The 10,884-nt window shown below is 38.3% G+C and overlaps 1 pseudogene; it reads right to left on the reverse strand.

Annotated features, from left to right (window-relative positions):
• Positions 1–2,282: 2,282 nt before the first annotated feature.
• LOC132651896 (U4 spliceosomal RNA) lies at positions 2,283–2,407 on the reverse strand (annotated as a pseudogene).
• Positions 2,408–10,884: the final 8,477 nt, after the last annotated feature.

The raw sequence follows: 10,884 nt of genomic DNA on the forward strand, positions 1-10,884 counted from the left end.
TTAATAAATGCCATTATAATTTTTTTGTGTGTAAAAAGAAATGTAAAGCATGAGTGGTGAAGAGCAACAAAAAGAATCAGTCTCATCAGTAAATGCCCATATCAAGAAGCTTATGAACACTGGAAAGTCAGAAATCATCAGTCTATGATTTAAGCTACTGTTGGCTTCAGGGAATGAGGTATATTGAATGTGGAGAGGAGGTGTATAGCACACAGCTGTCGACTTTGTTAAATACAAGGAGAAGTTATCGTTTATATAATACAACTTAGAGTATGTCATAATGAATATGACAATGCAGATGAATACCATAGGATCCTGCAGTATAAACCTTTGTATTTACCTTGGCTTAAACAACAATAATACTAAATGTGTCATCCACCCAAAGAGCATCAGACCCGTCCGATACCTTTTTCTCAGAGGCGGGACCTGGGGCATCAACCCGCATGCAATCAGACATGCTCTTCTCTGGGTCCAAAGCGGCTGACCCTGAGTGCAGTGCTTAGCCTCGCATCCTGAGCGTATCATTTTAGCTTTTTATGGTATCCAACCATGCTTGGGTGCTCTTTGGGTGGATGACACCTAAATGAACATCTGTACAAAGTCCCAATTTATTTCTAATATCAGAGATCAGACCTCTACTCTTGCCTGATGCATCTAAAACAAAAAGGGGGAACTGTAGAGAGCTGCGGAATGCTATGCCTTAAAGATGGAGCTGGTTTCCGCCTTCCACCTTCCCGATGGTGAGTGCTCTCTGTCACGAACAACTCCACATTTGGCTAAGGCCGAGCATCTGGCTTGCTTCCATGTATGTGGACCTATCTGCATTGCCCCCGTGGCACGCCTGGGTTGGCTACCCAGAGGCTATTTAAGCTGTGGGCTGGCTTTCCCCGGGGTCCGAGGATCGTTCAATGTTCCTGAATAAACTGCATTGAAAAAAAGAAAAAAAAATACTAAATGTGCTTTTTCTACAGCAAGATTCTCAGGTATAATTCGATCATCGCCTCCACTTTTGCTATCACATTTCTCTGATTCTTTCAAGAAATTAAAAATAAAGAACACAAAAGTTCTGAGTTTAAGAAGTAAAATGACTTGGGATTTCTAGATTATATAAAACCTTGAAAATTCAAGTGTGAAGGAAGTAAAGCTTGAGTGGAGTTTTAAAGCTACCTTGAACTGTTCACATGACGACATATGTTGAACACAGTGCCACTGGTAAAGAAGAAACATCCATGTAAACAGATCAGCCAAGAGACAGAAGACATTTACCATGGGTGGAACACAATGATATTCAGGGAACTAACAAGAGAACTGGACAGAAATCCGAGTCCGAGGCCAGATTAAACATGGGCTAATCAGTCATGCTCTTGAACTTCATCTTTCTGTGATGACCAACTGAAACTACTCATATGGGTGTACGTGAAGAAGGTCACATTTGAAAACACTCACTTTGGGAGCATGAAGTATGCTTTCTAAAAGAACAAAAGTGAAGTGGGGAAACAGCAGAGCTATTGCCACAGTTTAGCTCCAAGCTATTAAGGTTATTAAATAGTAATACTGGAAGAACAGAGTTGCAGGTCAGCTCACCAATACTTGTGAGAAAGTCTGGCACTATTCAGGGAAGCAGTGATCAGAGGTATTTGTTGGAACAATGTTATGGGATACAAAGATACATAAAAACCTGTTTAGCTTTGAAGGCAATGTGTCTGTAAAATAATGTGGATGGACTTGCCTGAGATCAGATGGAATTAATTCTTTCAAACTGAAATGCCAGTGGCCATGCCACTTTCTATTGCATGTGACTCAAACTCTATTTTAATTAGTTGAGCCAAAGACAAAGAACTCATTTGCCTTTGTAACTGGACAAAGATGAATTTAGAGATACTAACTTTCTTATTAGAACTTTGTCTCTTTTCTCTCTGCTTCTGTTTGGCTTGTCTTCCGGAACTGATTTTCTAGAGGGAAAAAGAACATCAAGGATAGCCCCCAACTTGTAGCTCTTGATTCCTGAGAAAACACTTGCTTCGGTCAGCGTGTCTGTCAAGGTTTATAGACACTGGACTTACAGCAAGAAATACTCAGACAGTTTAGTCTTTTGACATATTCCAATCTCAGCTCTCAATGGTCCATGCAGCGCTGTAGTTGACTATTCCAAGAGAATGGGAAGCTGCAAATATATGAAAGATCATTGGGCAAGCAACAATTGGGCTCTTGGTGAAAGGTAAAAAATCAGCCACTGCTAATTGTGTGTCTTGAAGTTGGACACTTACCTGCCTTGTCCATTAACTCATCTGTAGTCCAGATATTGTCTTGATTCTTTGTCTTGATTTTTTTAATTTTTTTTTTCAATTAGCAGTAATTGTGCCTTGGATAAACCTCATTGGCCATGGTACTGCCACTGTACAAAGCTTTACCCTGATTTTTACCAAAGTCAAACATTGGGAAAGGTCAAAATATGCAACATATTTCAATATATAATGCTATTTTAACTTTAAAAGTTATTAGAAAATGGAATAGATAAATGGCTTCTTGGAATAGTAAATAAGAGGAAGGTTATGATTAATAAAATATGGAAGGAGAGGTTGCTTAATTATGTTTGTCGACTGATGTTAGTTTCCAGTATAATAGATTTTGTTTAAGTTATTGAAAGTCTGTAGATGATAGAGTTTCTTATAACCTCAGAAAGAGATGTCTGTGAAGTCGTATGTGCTTCAAGCAGAGCATAAGAGGAGTGTTCTCAGAGCATCGATTACATCATCACTCATCTGCCAGTCCCTGTCTTCAGCTGTACTCTTTATAATCTGTGCTACATAAACTTTTTATGGAGAATGTGAGGAGACAGTAGCTGAAGTAAGATGTTGTGTCTGACCAGGAGAGAACTTTTATTAGCAGAGCACAAACTTTTATCCACACGGAACACCTAGCTTTCTCTATTCTTATACAATCCAGGCCCCAATCCAGGGAATGGTGATGCGCACTTAAGGCTGAGTCTCTCCACATCAGTTAAAGCAAACAAAAAAATTCTCAACAGATATGCTCACAGGCAAACCTCACCTAGGGAATCGTAGAATGAGACTCTTTTCCCAGGTGATAGAAAGTTGTGGGAAGTTGAAAGAGCTAATATTAGCATTAACCACTATAATATGTGACCACATTAAAGAGTAGTAAGTTTGTTTGATCATGGTGCAAATACACGTAGGACTAAAGTTGCTACCTGGTTGCTAGTTGAGCATTAATAGACATTATTCATTCTAACTTATAGGAACTGTCTAAAGGTTTCTATTTCTGTGATGAAACACCCACACCAAAAGCAACTTAGGGAAGAGAGGGTTTAGTTCACTTACACTTACAGGTAACAGTCCATCACTGAAGAAAGTCAGGGCAGGAGCTCAAGTAAGGCAGGAAGCTGGAGACAGGAGCAGATGCAGAGACTATGGAGAAGTTTTGTCTTCTGGCTTACTCAGCTTGCTTTCTTATAGAACTCAATGCTCTGGAGTGGGCCCATCCACACTGAGCTATGGGCACCCCCACATCAGCCACTAATCAAGGACATTCCCTACAAGCTTGCCATTAGCCTGGTATTATGGAGGTCATTTCTCAATTGAAATTACCAGATCTTAATGACTATAGCTTGTATCAAGTTGACATAAAACTAGCCAGCACAGTGTCCTTTTTTATTTTATTAATTACAATTTATTTACTTTGTATCCCCCTTGCTCATCTCCTCCCAGTCCCACCCTCCCTCCCACTTATTCTCCTATGCCCTCCCCCCGAGTCCACTGATAGGGGAGGTCATCCTACCCTTCCATCTGACACTAGCTTATCAGGTCTCATCAGGACTGGCTGCATTGTCTTCCTCTGTGGCCTGGTAAGGCTGTTCCCCCCCTCAAGGGGAGGTGATCAAAGAACCAGCCACTGAGTTCATGTCAGAGACAGTCCCTGTTCCCATTACTAGGGAACCCACTTGGAGACTGAGCTGCCATGGGCTACATCTGTGAAGGGTTTCTAGGTTATCGCCATGCTAAGGAGAAAACAGGGAACAGGACAGAGCCTAGCACAGCGTATCTCTGAAAGGCTCTACCCAGCAGAGTATAGAAACACAGTGTCCCTTTTAAAAGCCTTTAGATGATCTGAAGAATTAAAGAGAGAAATATAATAAATGTAATAAGAAATGGACAGAAAACAGGGAACAGGACAGAAGCCTATCTCAGAGGGACTTTGAAAGACTCTACCCTTCAGGGTATCAAAACAAATGCTGAGACTCATAGCATAACTTTGGGCAGAGTACAGGGAATCTTATGAAAGAAGGGGGAGGTAGATCTGGAGAGGACAGGAGCTCCACAAGGAGAGCAAAAAAATTATCTGGGCACAGGTGTCCTTTCTGAGACTGATACTCCAACTAAGGACCATGCATGGCGATAACCCAGAACCCCTGCACAGATGTAACCCATGGCAGCTCAGTCTCCAAGTGGGTTCCCTAGTAATGGGACTGTCTGTGAAATGAACTCAGTGTTTGGTTCTTTGACCCCCTCCCCCTGAGGGGGGTGCAACCTTACCTGACCACAGAAGAAGACAATGCACCCAGTTCTGACGAGAACTGATAGACTAGGATCAGAGGAAAGGGTAGGAGGACCTCCCCCATCAGTGGACTTAGGAAGAGGCATGGGAGGAGATGAGGGAAGGCGGTTGGGATTTGGAAGAGACTAGAGAAGGGGCTACAGCTTGGATACAAAGTGAATAAACTGTAATTAATAAAACAATAAATAAAATTTAAAAATAATAAAAAAGAAATGGACAATAAATGTACTAAAGACTTTTAATTGTAATCAGTGAAAGAAATGACTGTTCCTGTAATTCATTTAATTTTTTTTGTTTTTGTACTTGTACAATATATATCTATCATTTATCTAGCTGTCTGCCCATCCATGCCCCTCCCCAAATCCACTGATAAGGAAGGTCTCCTCTCTTTCTTTCTGTTCCTAGTTTATCAAGTCTCATCAGGAGTGGCTGCATTGTCTTCCTCTGTGGCCTGGTAAGGCTGCTTCCCCCTCAGGGGGAGGTGATCAAAGAGCCAGCCACTGAGTTCATGTCAGAGACAGCCCCTTTCCCATTACTATGGAAGCCACTTGGACACTGAACTTCCATAGGCTACATCTGTGCATGGATTCTAGGTTATCTCCATGAATGGTCCTTGGTTGGAGTATCAGTCTAAGAAATAACCCCTGTGCCAAGAATTTTTGGTTCTGTTGCTCTCTTTGTGGAGCTCCTGTCCTCTCCAGATGTTACTATTGTGTCTTTCTTTCATAAGATTCCCTGCACTCCGCCCCAAGTTTGGCTATAAGTCCTAGCATCTGCTTTGATACCCTGCAGAGTAGAGCCTTTCAGAGGCCCTCTGTGGTAGGCTCCTTTCCTGTTCCCTGTTTTCTCCCTCTTTTGATGTTCATCCTCTTTGCCTTTCTGAATGGGGATTGACCATCTTAGTCAGAGTCCTCCTTCTTGATTAGCTTCTTTAGGTGTACAGATTTTATCCTATATTATATCTAATATTCTCTTATGAGTGAGTATATACCCTGTGTGTCTTTCTCTGCTGGGATACCTCACTCAGGATGATCTTTTCCAGTTCCCACCATTTGCCTGCAGATTTCATGATTTACTATTTTTTATTGCTGAGTAATCATTGTGTAGATGTACCACAATTTCTGTATCCATTCCTCAACTGAGGGGCAGCTGGGTATTTTCCAGGTTCTGGTAATCACAAATAAAGCTGCTACAAACATGGTTGAGCAAATGTCTGTGTTGTGTACTTGAGCATATTTTGGATATATGTCTAGGATTGGTATAGCTGGATCTTGAGGAAGTGTTATTCCTAATTGTCTGAGAAAGTGCCAGATTGATTTCCAAAATAGTTGTACAAGTTTACATCAAAAGCAATCTACAGATTTAATTCAATTGCCATCAAATTACCAACACAATTCCTTACAGACCTGGAAAGAAAAAAACGTCAACTTTATATGGAATAACAAGAAACCCAGAATTGCTAAAACAATCCTCCACAATAAAAGATCTTCTGGAGTTATCTCCATCCCTGATATCAAGCTGTACTATAGAGCAACCATACTAAAAACTGCATGGTACTGGCATAGAAACAGACTGTTGGATCAATGGAATTGAATAGAAGACCTTGAAATAAATCCACACACTATGGACACCTGATTTTTGACAAAGATACCAAAACCATTCAATGGGAAAAAAAAAGATAGAATCTTCAGCAAATGGTGTTGGTCTAACTAGATGTCTACATGTAGAAAAATGCAAATAGATCCATACTTATCACCCTGCATAAAACTAAAGTCCAAGTGGATCAAGGACCTCAATATAAAACCAGACCCACTAAACCTGTTAGAAGAAAAAGTGGGGAAGAGCCTTGAACTCATTGGCACAGGAGACAACTTCCTGAACAGAACACCAACAGCACAGTCTCTAAGAGCAACAATCGATAAATGGGACCTCATGAAACTGAAAAGCTTCTGTAAAGAAAAGAACACTGTCATTAGAACAAAGCGACTGCTTTTTCATATGTCATTGGATATTCTTCTTTCAAGGTCTGTAAAAACTGTGTTGTAATTTTGATGGGAATTGCACTGAACCTGTAGATTGCTTTTGGTATGATGGACATTTTTACTATTTTAATTCAACCTAATCATGAGTATGAGAGATCTTTCCAATTTTTTGATATCCTTTTTAAATTTTTTCTTTACAGATTTGAAGTTCTTGACATATAGGTCATTTACTTGCTTGGTTAGAGTTACACCAAGAGAGCTTATATTATTTTTGGTTATTGTAGAGGGTGTCATTTCTTTTTCTCATCCTGCTTCTCGTTTTTACATAGGTTGGCTACTGATATTTTTGAGTTAATTTTGTATCCAGCCAGTTTAGTGAAGGTGTTTATCAGCTGTAGGAGTTCTGTAGTAAAATTTTGGATTCAGTTATGTATGCTATCATATCATCTGCAGACAGCAATACTTTGACTTCTTGCTTTCCAATTTGTATCTCTTTGATTACTTTTAGTTGTCTTCTTGTTCTAGCTAAAACTTCAAGTACTATGCTTAATAGATAAGGAAAGCTTGGGAAGCCTTGACTAGACACTGATTTTAGTGAAATTGCTTTAAGTTTTTCTCCATTTAATTTGTTATTGGGTATTGTATATTGCCATTATTGTTTTTAGGTATGTGTCTTGTATCCCTGGCCTCCTTAAGACTCTTTTTGTTTGCTTTGTTTCTGAGACTTTATTTATTTGTTTATTGCAATTTATTCACTTTTGTATTCTAACTGTAGTCCCCTCTCTCATCTCCTCTCAGTCCCATCCACCTTCCCTCTTCTCCAGTTACGCCCTTTCCCTAGCTCAATGATAGGGGAGGACCTCATCGCCTTCTATCTGACCTTAGCCTATCAGGTCTCATCAGGGCTGGCAGCATCTTCTTCTTTTGTGGCCTGGCAAAGCTGCACCCTGAGGGGGATGTGATCAAATGGAGGATGTTGGTTTTTTTCTCAAAGGTTTTTCATCATCTAATGAGATGATGATTGTTTTTTCTTTCAGTTTGTTTATATGGTCGATTACATTGATAATTTTCCTGTGCTGAACCATCCCTGCATCCCTGATATGAAACCTGCTTAATCATTGTGGTTGATGTCTTTGAAGTCTTCCAGATTCATTTTGTAAGTATTTTATTGAGTGTTTTTATATCAATGTTCTGAATTAAAATTCCTCTAAAAGTTTGAGGAGAAGAATTTGCAGGAAAGAAATCAAAAGGAAGATTGGACTTTCCTCCAGGAACCCAACAACCCAGATCATCAGGAAGTAGCTAAAGAGAGCTTCCATTGTGTCCCGTGGTTTGGATATGGTGCACATTCATCTTCATTGAATTCTAGAACGTCTTTAATTTATTTAGTTCTTCCTTTTCCCTGTGGTCATTGAGAAGAGTCTTATTCTGTGTTTTTTATTTTGTAGGCTATCTATTGTTTCTGTTGTTGTTGAACTTAAACTTTTTTCCATGATGGTTTGATAAGATACAAAGCGTTATTTCAATTTTCTAATATCTGTTGATATTTACTTTGTGATAGAGTTTATAATCAGTTTTGGAGAGGGTTCCATAAGGTGCTGAGAGGAAGGTAATTGTTTGTGTGTGTGTGTGTGGGTGGGTGGGTGTGGGTGTGGGTTTGGATGAAATGTTCTGTAAATATCTGTTATGTCTATTTGATTCACAACATCTGTTATTTCATTATTTCTTTGTTCAGTTTCTGTCTGGATAACCTGTGCACTGGTGAGAGGGGGTGTTGAAATCTCCCACTATTAATGTGTGGGATTCAGTGTCTGATTTAAGCTTTAGTGATGTTATTTTTAGTAATGGGTGCCCTTGCATTTGGGGCATAAATATTCAGAATTGAGATGTCATCTTGTTGGATTTTTTTCTTTGGTGGTATGAAGTTTCTTTCTCTATCTCTTTTGATTAGTTTTGGTTAGAAGTCTAGTCTGTTAGATATTAGGGTGATATTCGGTGTCCAGCTTGTTTCCTGGGTCCATTTCCTTCAAAATTTTCTTCCAACCCTTTACTCTGAGGAAATGTCTATATTTGATGTTGAGGTGTATTTGTTGTATGCAGCAGAATATTGGATCATATTTTCACATCCATTCTCATAGTCCGCATCTTTTATTGGGGGATTGACTCTATTGATGTGAGATATTAAATATCAATGATTATTAATTCCCGTTGTTTTGTTGTTGGCAGTTCGTCCCTGTATATGTGTGTGTGTGCGCACACAAGTGCGAGCATGTATGTTCTTCTTTTTGTTTTACTGGTGTTAAATTATTTATTTCCTATGTTTCCTGAGGTTTAATTAACTTCTTTTTGTTGGAGTTTTTCTTCTTGTATCTTCTGTAGGGCTGTCTTGTGGATAGATATTGCTTTAATTTGTTTTTTTTTAATAGAATATCTTGGTTTATGGAATATCCATCTATGGTGATTGAAAGTTTTGCTGAGTATAGAGGTCTGGGCTGGCTTAGTGACTCTAAGGTATCTGCCCAGGTCCTACTAGCTTTTGGAGACTCCATAGAGTTCAGGTGTAATTCTAATAGATCTACTTTCATATGGTACTTGCCTTTTTTCTCCTTATGGCTTTTATTATTCTTTCTTTGTTCTGTACATTTAGTATTTTGATTGTTACGTGGAGAGAGGATTTTTCTCTTTTGGTCAAATCTTTAAATTTCTTGTACATTTATAGGCATCTTTTTCTTTGAAGTAGGGAAATTTTCTTTTATAATTTTGTTGGAAATATTTTCTGGATCTTTGAGCTGGGATTCTTCTCCTTCTTTTTCTATTATTTTTTGGTTTGATCTTTTCATAGTGTCCCACATTTCCTGGATATTTTGTGTCAGAAACTTATTACATTTAACGTTTTCTTTGACTGGTGTATCAGTGTCTTCTCTCATATCTTCTGTGACTGAGATTCTCTCTTCTTTATACTGTCGGTAGTTCTTGCATCTGTAGTTTCTGTTCTCTTACCTAGGTTTTCCATCTCCAGAATTTCTTCAGTTTGTGTTTTCTTTACTGCTTCTATTTCCATTTTCAGGTCTGGGAACAGCTTTATTTATTTTCTTAATTGCTTGATTTATTTTCCTTAAGCTATTTATTCATTTTTTCTCTTTAAAGGAATCTATGACTTTAATAAGATTGGGCGTAAGGCTATTTCCTTGTACTTTAGTTGTGTTAGGATTTCCAGGGCTCTAGTAGGAGAACTGGGTTCTGGTGTTGCCATATTGGCCTGATTCTTACTGATTGTGACCTTATGCTGGCCTTTAGCTATCTGGGTCTTGCGGTTATCATAGGGTTAGATGCTGTTCTGGGTTTATCTACTTTGGATGAGTGGTTTTGGCATTTTTTTTTCCTTTGGTTTCTGTTCCTCTGTGTCTTCTGGCCTGAGTGGCCTGAGGTTCTGATGTTTTCTCTGAGGTTTTTGTGGCCTGCATGGCCCATGGGTGCGTTGTCTCTGGCATAAAGTTTAAATATTTTATTTTAAGTTAATTATTTAAAGTATTTATTATTTAAATTATTAAATATGTATTTAATAATTTTTTAATTTATTATCTGTTACTAATAATATTTATTATTAAATAAGTGTTTAAATTATTTATTAAATAAAATAAAATTTTAAATAAAACAGTAAAATTTAAATAAAAGTGAAAAAATGAAAATAAATTTCCTGCTATTTTGCAAGTATTTAAGTATTGCTACTTAAAACATGTATCAGAGAGCCACATTTGATACATATGACACTCCAACACTGACTGACAATTAAAAGTTCATACTTTCACTAGTGTTCAGTCTTGAAGCTGGGTATTCTGAGTGCTTGTGAAGTTGTGTAAAGATGGGCATGCATCATTATAGTATCATGTGAAGTAGTTCACTGCCCTGAAAATCCTGTTTACTGTTCTTCATCCTTTCTTGATGCAATCCATGGCAACCACTGATCTTGTTTTGTTTTGTTTTTCTATAGCTTTGAGTCTCTCAGGATGTTATAAAAATCGAAATTGTACAGTACAACATTAACTGTAATGCCACAGTTAGCCATTTTTAGCCATGGAATTTCATGTTTATTTTTGCATTTGGGAGGCTATTCATAAAGCTGCCATCCAGCATTTATGTGCAGACATTTCTGTGGACAGAAGGTTTTGACTCCTTTGGCTACATACCAAGGTCTATGAGTACCTCATCATATAATAAGAAATGTGAGTGCTGCGTCACACCATGAACAGCAAGGGTGGAGATACCTGGACACATGCTAAATAAAGGAGTATATAAGAATCAGATAATCTATTAAATACTAAAATGT

The sequence above is a fragment of the Meriones unguiculatus genome, chromosome 1 (genome assembly GCF_030254825.1).
Source record: "Meriones unguiculatus strain TT.TT164.6M chromosome 1, Bangor_MerUng_6.1, whole genome shotgun sequence".
NCBI lineage: Eukaryota > Metazoa > Chordata > Mammalia > Rodentia > Muridae > Meriones > Meriones unguiculatus.